Raw genomic sequence first — 10021 nt, forward strand, 5'->3', positions numbered from 1 at the left:
GTACATATATAAACCAGTCTCTTTTCTGACTCCCACAGTGATGAATAATACTCAGTTATATAGTAACTATGTAACTGTAATACATATGCAAATTTTGCCTATGTATATAAAAATGCTTACATGATACATTTGAAGTAACAATATATATATTTTCCTTATCAACAACTGGCAAAGAGCAGTAGATACAAACTTATTAGTAATGTCAGGCAGGCAGGTTGATGGCCTTAGTCCTCTGAATCTGGGAGTCTTCTTAAACTCACTTTGCTTCCTGAAGAAAACCTGGGCCAAAATATGGTCTGAGGTGGCCTGGAGATGGTCATTCATGTAGATGTAAAACAAAAGGCGTGTCATCACCACACTGCTCAGAGTTCTACAGAGGCCTCAGGACTGCCAAGGCTTTGGCAACATGGGCTGGTACTTTGGCTAAGTTCACACAACTGAACTCCTGCACAAGGTGATTGTGTGTGCCAGTCTCCCCTGGCCATGGGGCACTCACTGTTCAGTTCTGAGGGGGGAACGCTGATGGGAAAAGAAGCTAAGATGCCTCCAACCTTCCTTAGAAGGAATCATCGGTCCCTCTAAAAAACACAGTATCTCCCTGTGAGCAAGAGTGGCAGACTTCTCATGGTTGTACCCCCATGGCCATCTTCTGAGACAAGCCTTACAGCTCGGTAAATGCTCCAGGAACTCCATGGTGACTCTGGCTTCTCCCAACACTGTGATAATCTCTGCTCCAGCATGAGGAGGCCTATCCATTCCTGGGAATCAACATTGGGAATTGTATTTGCCAACAAATGTGGAACACATCTTCTAATATCTGCTGTGCTGTAATTGCAGCGCCTTTATGGATCTATACACATTGATCCTTTGGTTCAAAGGTTAGAGAATTAAGAAGCAATTTAATAGGAAATTTCTTCTTTTCTTCATACATTTTCCTCATCTAGCTTCCTCATCCACCCTGTAACTGACCACATTTATGAAGGCCTCCTTTGTCCAGACACATGGCTTAGCAGATTCCTGTTAACTATCTTAGTCTTACCTGATCTCCAGTGCTGAAGGCAAGAACAAAGAGCAAATCCTCATCACATGTGTTCTTGATGGAATGCTGGGTTCCAATAGAAAGAACACTGCATCTCCAATGTACTCTTCATTCAATTTAGGGAACCTGGTAGAAAACTTGGTAGTTACCCCAAACAAAACTCCCTCACCCGTGAAATCAGTCAACTATCAAGGTCTTTCTACTGTATCTTTTTTAAATTCTTTGCTCCACAATAATTTCCTCTACATGACAGTCATCCCCTATTTAAAAGACTACAACAGCCCTTCTAGTCATCTCTCTGTCTCCCACATGTCCTACTCTGATCACTCCCTACAAGTCTGCACGTTTGGTATGGACTTCAAAAAGCAAAATTCATGACATCCCTCTTATTTCAAATTCTCAGTGGCTCTTTTCTTCAGGTAAGATATCATACAAACTCCTTGGCATGGCTTCTAAACCCTACATGGTTGGGAAATGTCCTCTGCCATCAGTGTCTGGACTTGCAGCATTTCCAAGCTCTAAATCATCCCCATCCCTCTTTGAGATCCTTTGTCACATCCACTCTAGACTGGAGGATCCCCAACTGTACTGAAAACTATGGTGTTTTGGTTTTGTTCTCAAATTTCTCTTGACAATCGCCCACCATGAAAAACAAAATGCTTTCTATGCTAAAAATAGATTACCATATATACAAAACCTGACTAAAATGAAATATACCACACCTTTAAGGTCAAAGAAGTGTCTCCACACAAGGCTGTCAGGAGACTGCACATAACTAGCATCCAGGACTAATTCTTCCAAGTTGGGAGGAAGATTGATCCCCTGATGCTCTGCTTGCTTCTGGAAACTTCTAATGAAATTAACTCCACCTTTGGGCTTAAACACAATCATGAATCACACACACATATAGCTATGAACTCAACAGATTTTATTGACAGAAAAGAAAGTGGCAGAAGGTCTGGCAGCACTGGCACAGATGGGCTTCCACTGACCCAGGCAGGACAATATTTATGAATGCATTTTGTTTTGGGTGATCAATATAAATTCCTGCAAAAGCATACATTATTTTCCATGCTTACCAATATTCTCACCAAGAAACCACTTCTTCTCTCTCTCTCTCTCTAGAGCATTAGATTGCTTAACTGCACTGAAAAGCAACCTCGAAAGTTAACTGTGTGGATTCTCGTGCTTGCCAGGGGACCTTCTCCAGCTGCTAGGCAGACCATCACCTGCTCTCCCTATTAGCACTGTGAACATCTATGTCTGACCTTCTGTAAGCAACAACATCAATTATTCCTCTGTAATGTAAATAGGTGCCTGGAGAGATCAAGAGTAGTGACTGGAGTACTACTTGCCAGGAGCAAAAGTTATGCTATGTTATCATACAGCAGGGTGATGGCGGGGAATAGCAATATACTATGTACTTTCAAAGGTCAGAAGAAAGGAGTGTTCACTACAAAAAAAATGCATGTTTGAGAAGAGAGATATGTGTTAGCCTGATTAATACCATATCATGTAAATAAGCACGCATTAAAACACCTTGGTTATCTCATTAACAATTAAACATTTTTTAAAATGTGTTTTAAAGTTCCAATAATTCAGGAAACAGGATCTTCAGCTGAAAATTAAGAAAATATGCAGTAAAGTCCTTCCCACAGAAAGAATGAATGGTCTTTTGACTCTGCAGGGCTATATGTGGCAGCAATTTTCCATTAATTCTGTCATAATATTTCTACCAGTACATGATAATTCCATGTGGAGGGACCTTCATAAAAGAAAATCAAAAGAAATGCATTTTCAACTTTGGCCCTTAGTAAGAATGCGAGATACACTTTTCAGTGTGCTATTCAATCATTGCTGTCATTGTTAGTCAAACTGTGGCTCTATGACAATGGCTAGACCTTAGAAACACTGATAGTTACTCTCTCTGTGCCTGTGTCATACATACCTTCATGATGTACAAATATTGCATACCTTAAGTGACCTGGAAGCCATGTCTTCCTTCAGGTGTAGAAAAAAGCACGTCATCGACATCTAGAGTCTGTAACTCATCGTGTGTAGAAAAGAAGAACAAGAAGAAGCAGTCATCATGGCCTACATTCTTTATCCAATGTAGCGTATTTTTAGGAAAGAAGATCACTTGGCCAGCTGTGACATTGTATGTGGTAGTGACCTCACTGCCATCATCAACCACTCCAATCCATGCCGTTCCCTAAAACAGAAGAACATTAGTTTCACTTAAAGCACTGTTTTTATCATCCTTTTTGTAAACCTAGTTTTAAATACTTTTCCCTTTTCTTTCCATAACCTTATAAAATTTTAATACAATAGCTATTACATACCTCGCGCGCATGTGTGTATGTGTGTGTGTGTGTGTGTGGTGTCTTTTGCCCCCATAAGAACCCACTTTTCCTTGGGGACAATATGGCTTCCACTAAGATTCCATGTTTTAGAACTGATTAAACAGGACTAGAACACATTTTAAAGGACTGAAGCAATACGTGCAGAACCTGTGCTACTCACAGGTAAATACAAAAGCATGCATGATTGTATACACACTTTGGGAGGTAACACATTGATATATGTGTGTTCCAAATAAGAAACTGGCTGTATACAATTTTAATAGTGGAGATAATATTTGCACTTAATACTTTTATTATGTCAGGTATCTATCTAAGAACTTTATTTGATTAAATTTAATTATTTCTTTTATTAACTCCATAAAAATTGTAGTTCTTATCCTTATTGGGTAGGTGAGAAAACTAAGCCTGGTTGAGAATATACATTTTCTTGAAGTAATTTAGGCTAGTCAGTGACAAATATGGGATTTAGACACAGACAAGCAAGCTCCAAAGTCTATATATTTTTTGCCCATACTACATCATACTTGAAGTCTTCTAATAAGAAATGAAAATGAGCTAATGTGTGAAGATACTGTTAAGTATTATAACAGAATCTAGTTAAATATCGGACATTTATATACCTTTTAATTACATTTGTTTTGTGGCAGATAAAAGCAAGGATGTATAATGTTCTCCTTCATTTTCTCCTCTTCAAAATTTATTCATATTATTGTTATTCTTTATATTTTACCAGACTCTCATGTTCACATAGTGAAACAAATAATGGATAAATAAAAAAGAAGTCCTTGTCCTACCAGAATAGGCAATATGTGTCTCTGATCCAAATGAGTGTTAAAGAAGGAAAAGATAAAGCCAGTCTAATGCTGTGGTTCTCAAACCTGCCTAATGCTTCTACCCTTTAATACAGTTCCTCATGTGGTGAGTCTCAACCATAAAATTATTTGGTTCCTACTTCATAACCGTAATTTTTTCCTACTGTTATGAATCCTAATGCAAATATCTGATACGTGGGATATCAGATATGCAACCCCTGTAAGGGTGGAGACCCGCAGGTTGAGGACCAGTGCTCTAATGTGTTCTGTCCTCCTCCATATACGTGACAACAGAAATAGCCATCTAGTCTACCAGGGCACCAACCAAGTAGAGCAGAGGCAGCTCAGTGGTCAATGGGATGCTTGCTGCTGGGCCAGACTCACCAGCCTCCTCATCTACAGGCTACCCACAAAGATGGTACCCAGGCCTTCTCCAAGTTACTCAGAGCCAGGCAGACACAGTCTCCACAGACCTGTGTGACAGTTCCTCCCTTCTCATTCTCATTGTTAGTCCATTGCCCTAGTGATACAGGAATATTAACAGTTCTTTCAGGATCTAGAGAACACCAGAGTCAATACACTCCATGTTCCGAACCCATGACTTCGGAAATAGCCTCCTCAGGCCAAGTGGATCCCAGGGCCTGTTCTCTACTGAAGCTGCAGACCACTTCCTTAGGGGAGTTCGATTGAGGGACCCCTTCCAGACAGTCTACTCAGCCGCCTTTTCTTCCTCCTACTGCTCTGCCATTGTTTGGTCAACAGTAGAAAATAGTTCTTGGGGCTGGTGAGATGGCTCAGTGGGTAAGAGCACCCGACTGTTCTTCCGAAGGTCCAGAGTTCAAATCCCAGCAACCACATGGTGGCTCACAACCATCCGTAACGAGATCTGGCGCCCTCTTCTGGAGTGTCTGAAGACAGCTACAGTGTACTTACATATAATAAATAAATAAATAAATAAAAAAGAAAGAAAATAGTTCTTTTTACATTTTTCCCCCTACGCATTTCATATACGTGGAAAAACATAAATTAAAAAAAACCCTGCACTTTATTCAATCCAGCCGACACTACATTATACTTTTAGAAAAGTCTCTCTCTCTCTAAGCTTTACATGAAAAATAATAAATGCTTGGTTTCATAGATGAGCATCTAATCTCCTGTCCTAGCTACTTTAATGTCAACTTGTCAAAAGCTAGACTCACCTGAAAGAAGGGACCTCAGTTGAGAAAATGCTTCCATAAGATCTAGCTGTAGGGAATTTTCTTAGTTAGTGATTGATGGAGAAGGGCCCAGATCCCTGTGGGTGAAGGCATCCCTGGGCTGGTCCTAAGGTCTATAGGAGAGCAGGCTGAACAAAGCCATGAAGCAAGGCAGTAAGGACTTCATGACCTCTGCATCAGCGCCTGCATCCAGGTTCCTGCTCGGTTTGAGTTCCTGTTCTGGCTTCCTTCAGTCAAGGACTATTGTCTGGAAGTATGATCTGGAATTATGAACCAAATAAACTCTTTCCTTCCCAGCTTGCTTTTAATTGTGGTGTTTTATCACAGCAATGGTATCCCTAACAAAGGTACCTCCTCTCTAGTAAAACCAAATAAACGGCAAAGAGGAGTCTTAACAGTAGAAAGTACACCATGCAACTGGCTGACTGCTAAGGGAAAAAAGGAAGCTGACTCTCAAATTATGATACTGCTTTAAAAAAAAAATTACTCTTGAAAGAGATGTAAAACAGGATATCAGTAAAGAACCCGCAATAGTCCCTGACTCCTTGGCAACTGATGACATATGCTCCAACTGTAACAACCACAGACAACCTTTACTTCCTCCTAGAACTATGTGTCACAAGCCAAGTATTTCACAAGTAGAGGGTGACTTCATTCTTACAGTGTTGCGGCCCGACCTGCAGCCCGCAACGCGAACGGTTCAACTGAAGATGGCAGTTCGAGCTGAAAAGAGAGGAAGCTAGACAGGGCGGGAGAAAGAACGAGGCCAAGACAATTTCATGTTCAAGCCCCCCCTTTACTAATTCCAACATTCAGTTATAAAGGAAGGGGGAGGGAACCTGATTTCCCGCCAAGTAACTCGGGGTCCAGTAGCAGGATGAACGCGTGTGTGCCTCCAAGCAGCAAAGAGACAGGGTCCAGGAGTGGGCGTGGCAGAACGAATGAGCAGGAAACTCCACCCTTGAGCAAGCAGGTTCCAGGGTGGGGGAAGGGAAACCACATTACAGTAATACTGTTGCTCTCTCTACTTATATCTCAGTTTTCAAATTGGAAAATTAAGTCAAAGAAAGACGCTACCCAAATTTCAAGCCAATTTCAGTGCTGGAAAATTTCAGCACCTAAGATTCTCCTGTGACATCACATCTCTAGGGTTTTGATGATGGACATGTAATTTAGTAAAATCTTTTCATATACAAATCAGCTGCGCCTCCGAATCTTGAGTTATTCTTCTAATGCTTATGAAATAATCTTGTAGCTTGACAGTTGATTTTTTTCTGTTTCTATTAGCATCTATTAATTATCTAAATAATAGCTTTCACAGTGACATTTTCATATATATAATATACTTGTTAAGTCTCATAAAATTCACTTTGAATCATTTTTCTTGGTTATGAGCGGAACATGATGGCTCTGAAACAGTGCCTGTGATCCAAAAAAAGCAACACTAGGTCCTGCTTCCACTCATCCTCCTGTCTTTATTCTTCCTATAAACATCACCAAATGTTTACTTCATTCCAGGCGCTATGACATTATTAAGTTTAGGGCAGGAAGAAGCCTTAGTAGCTTTAAATCTACCTTAGAAAAGAAAATTTTTACCAAAAAAAAAAAAAAAAAAAAAAAAAAAAAAAAGGTGTTAAGCTTTATGCTCTGAGTGTTAGAGTCTATGCACGGTCTTCGGTGTCTGAGAATGCAAGAGAAGGCATGTGTTCCCTGAAATGCCATCTGGAACTGAACTCTCAAGTTCCAATACAGCCTCACTGAGAGACACATTCAGTCAATTCCAGTAGATCCTAGAGTCCTGGCTCATCCACAAGCAGATCTAGCATAGACTGGGGGTTGTGGGGGAATGCAAGCTCTGCCTGCACCAACCAGGTGTGTATACATCTAAACTGCCAAAGAGCTGACTTTGCACCTTTCCTTCTATATTTATGGAATCTAAGGTGCGTGATTTATCAATCTGACACCACTGTTAAAGGGAGATGTTCAAGATGAGTAGTCTTTTAGATTCTCCGAAACATAGTATAGATAATTTATATTACCATTTATCACACAATTGTAGTATTAGGATCATCAGAGCGCATTTGACATGGTTTGTGTGTTCCCCTTCTCTCTTGAGTAATAGGGAAAAAAACTGCCCTCTGACACCAGTACTATTTAGAGTCTATGCTTAGCGGTATTGAAACGGCTGAACAAGTAAATCATCAACCAGTGTATATTAAAATTCACTAATAAACCCAACCAACCACTGCAGCTAGATAAGGTCCCTTTGATCTTTGCAGACTAAAAAGAAAACGGTTCAAATAGGCCAAGTTATTTTTTCCACACTATCAGAATAGGCCACTAGCAACACAAAACCAAAAGTCCAGCTCCCCACTGCTAACCTGACTCCTTCCCATTGCTCATTGATCCTACGCATACATTAGATAGTTGACAATAAATAAACCTGGCTAAGATAGGGACACGGTGGTCATAAGAAGCAGTGGGATTGTTGCAAGTTCACAACTAGCCTTCTAAACAAAGCAAGGCCCAAGGCCAAGCAGGGACACAGAATGATAACTTGTCTCAAAGTAGAACAACAACAACAAAAATAAAATAAATGAAGCCATACCACCAAGCAATATAAGGAATAGAGAACTTGTGAGTCCTTTTCTATTTCTTTGTAAAACACCTAATGCCAGGTATAACAACCATGCTTATATGCTACAGACAAAAACAAACAAACAAACAAACAAAAAACCCTCAAGACAAGAACTATAGTATTAAAAGCAGTAAAGGAAAATGCCTACCTAACAGCAAAGGCAAACATTATTACAAAATCTCTCATTGGTAACCTTAAAATCAGAAAGTCATGAAGGACATAATTGAGACCCATATTGAACTCTCAAAGAAGTTACCCCCATTAAGGCTATCTTTAAATTGTTTTCCAGAATGGGGGTATAAACCTATTATTGCAGCTACTGGGTTAAATAGAACAGGAGGATCACAAGTTCAAGTACCGCCTCCAGTACACAGTGAGTTCATGGTCGGCCTGAAAAACTTAAGAAGACCTTGTCTCAAAAACAAAACAACAACAACAAAAAAAAATGCTGTGGTATGTCTGCAGGATGGAATTTTATTCAGCTATAAAGAAAAAGGAAATATTTGCATCTCTGTGTGTGCATATGTGTGTTTTGTATCCGTATGTGTGTATTTGTGAAACAGAGGCAGACAGACAGGCATACAGGCAGATAGACAGACAAGACAGACAGACAGAATAGAAATGTAGAGAGATTATGAAAGAAGGAAGACCCTAAGAGAGACTGGATGGACGGAAGGGTCGATAATGAAATATACGTGAAACAGAAGCAGAATGGTGACAAGGGGCAGTGGTCGGCAGGGGAAAGTTAGAATAATGCATGAAAACAGTACAAGGAAATTCATTACTTTAGACAAGAACTTCAAAATTACATTTTACCTTGAAAAGTACATTGTAAAGGTGGCAAAGGCTTAACTGTCACTGTTACAAAAGGAGGTGACGATGAGGAAACATATGCCATTAAATGAAATGGCTCCTCTAAGGGACAAATGTTAGAACAAGAAAAATCAGTGAAGCTGGGCAAGGACTCCACCGTTTAGTTTCGGAACAACTGAAAGTTAACCTATGGCTATGTAGATGTTATAGAAGGAGCTGAGAGATGCTCAGCGCTTACCTTTGCAAGTCTGTGGTCTCCAATCATTCCCAAAAGAAGGTAAAGTGAGGGAGGAAGAGAAGGAAGCGCGTATGAGAAAAAAGTTATGTTAAAAATCTATTCTCCACCCGCTTAGGTAAACAACTACCATATACTCCCCAGTGTTTCTTACAGGCGGTGCCTTCAGATTACATTAAATAGAGTATTAACAACAACATTGTGGGCCACTCACAAGCTAAGACTTTTTTGTTGTCATTGTTTTTGTTTTGTTTTGCTTTTGCTGTTGTTTTGAGAACCAAGCTACCTTACTCCTTTGCCATCTAGATGCAGTGATGCCTGGGTAGCATCTTTGGGAAGAAAATGCGATCTGGATCTGTGTAAACACACCGTCAGATAAACAAACCCCACCTCAGCTCTCACATCTGTAAGCCCTGAAGCTCCACTGTATCCCACTGTCTCACACTCGCCCAGTGTGATTTTTAACCATCAAACAAAAATACATTTCCAACTTCTCTGTCCTTAGTTCCTACTGGAATTTGTGACAAGCTTAATTCTTTGGGGACTTTATCTCAAGGCGTAGGGTATACTAATAATAAATATGGCAAATGTAAGAGCTACTAACTACAATATCTGGCAAACAGATAATGTGGAGATACATTATAATTCATTTCATGAGTCTTGAGTGTGCACATGCAGGCCATGATACGAGAAGGGAGACCATGAAGGAGAGGAAGAGATTATGGACTGGGTGGGATGGGTTTACAAGAAGTCAGTTTATTTTCCAAGAACACATCAAATCACAAGAGAACAATGTTTTCCTTTGAAAATCTGAGCCAAGTAGATCCTTTGGTAAGCCATCCTGACAGAGAAAGGCTGTGGTTCTGAAGTCTAATCAGTTACCCCTACTTCTGTTACCTGCCTT

General features: G+C 40.1%; 1 pseudogene; it reads right to left on the bottom strand.

Moving 5' to 3' along the window:
- Nucleotides 1-202: 202 nt before the first annotated feature.
- On the bottom strand, nucleotides 203-4800 carry LOC147000324 (uncharacterized; annotated as a pseudogene).
- Nucleotides 4801-10021: the final 5221 nt, after the last annotated feature.

The sequence above is a fragment of the Mus caroli genome, unplaced genomic scaffold (assembly GCF_978045245.1).
Source record: "Mus caroli unplaced genomic scaffold, Mus_caroli_1 scaffold_19, whole genome shotgun sequence".
Lineage (NCBI taxonomy): Eukaryota > Metazoa > Chordata > Mammalia > Rodentia > Muridae > Mus > Mus caroli.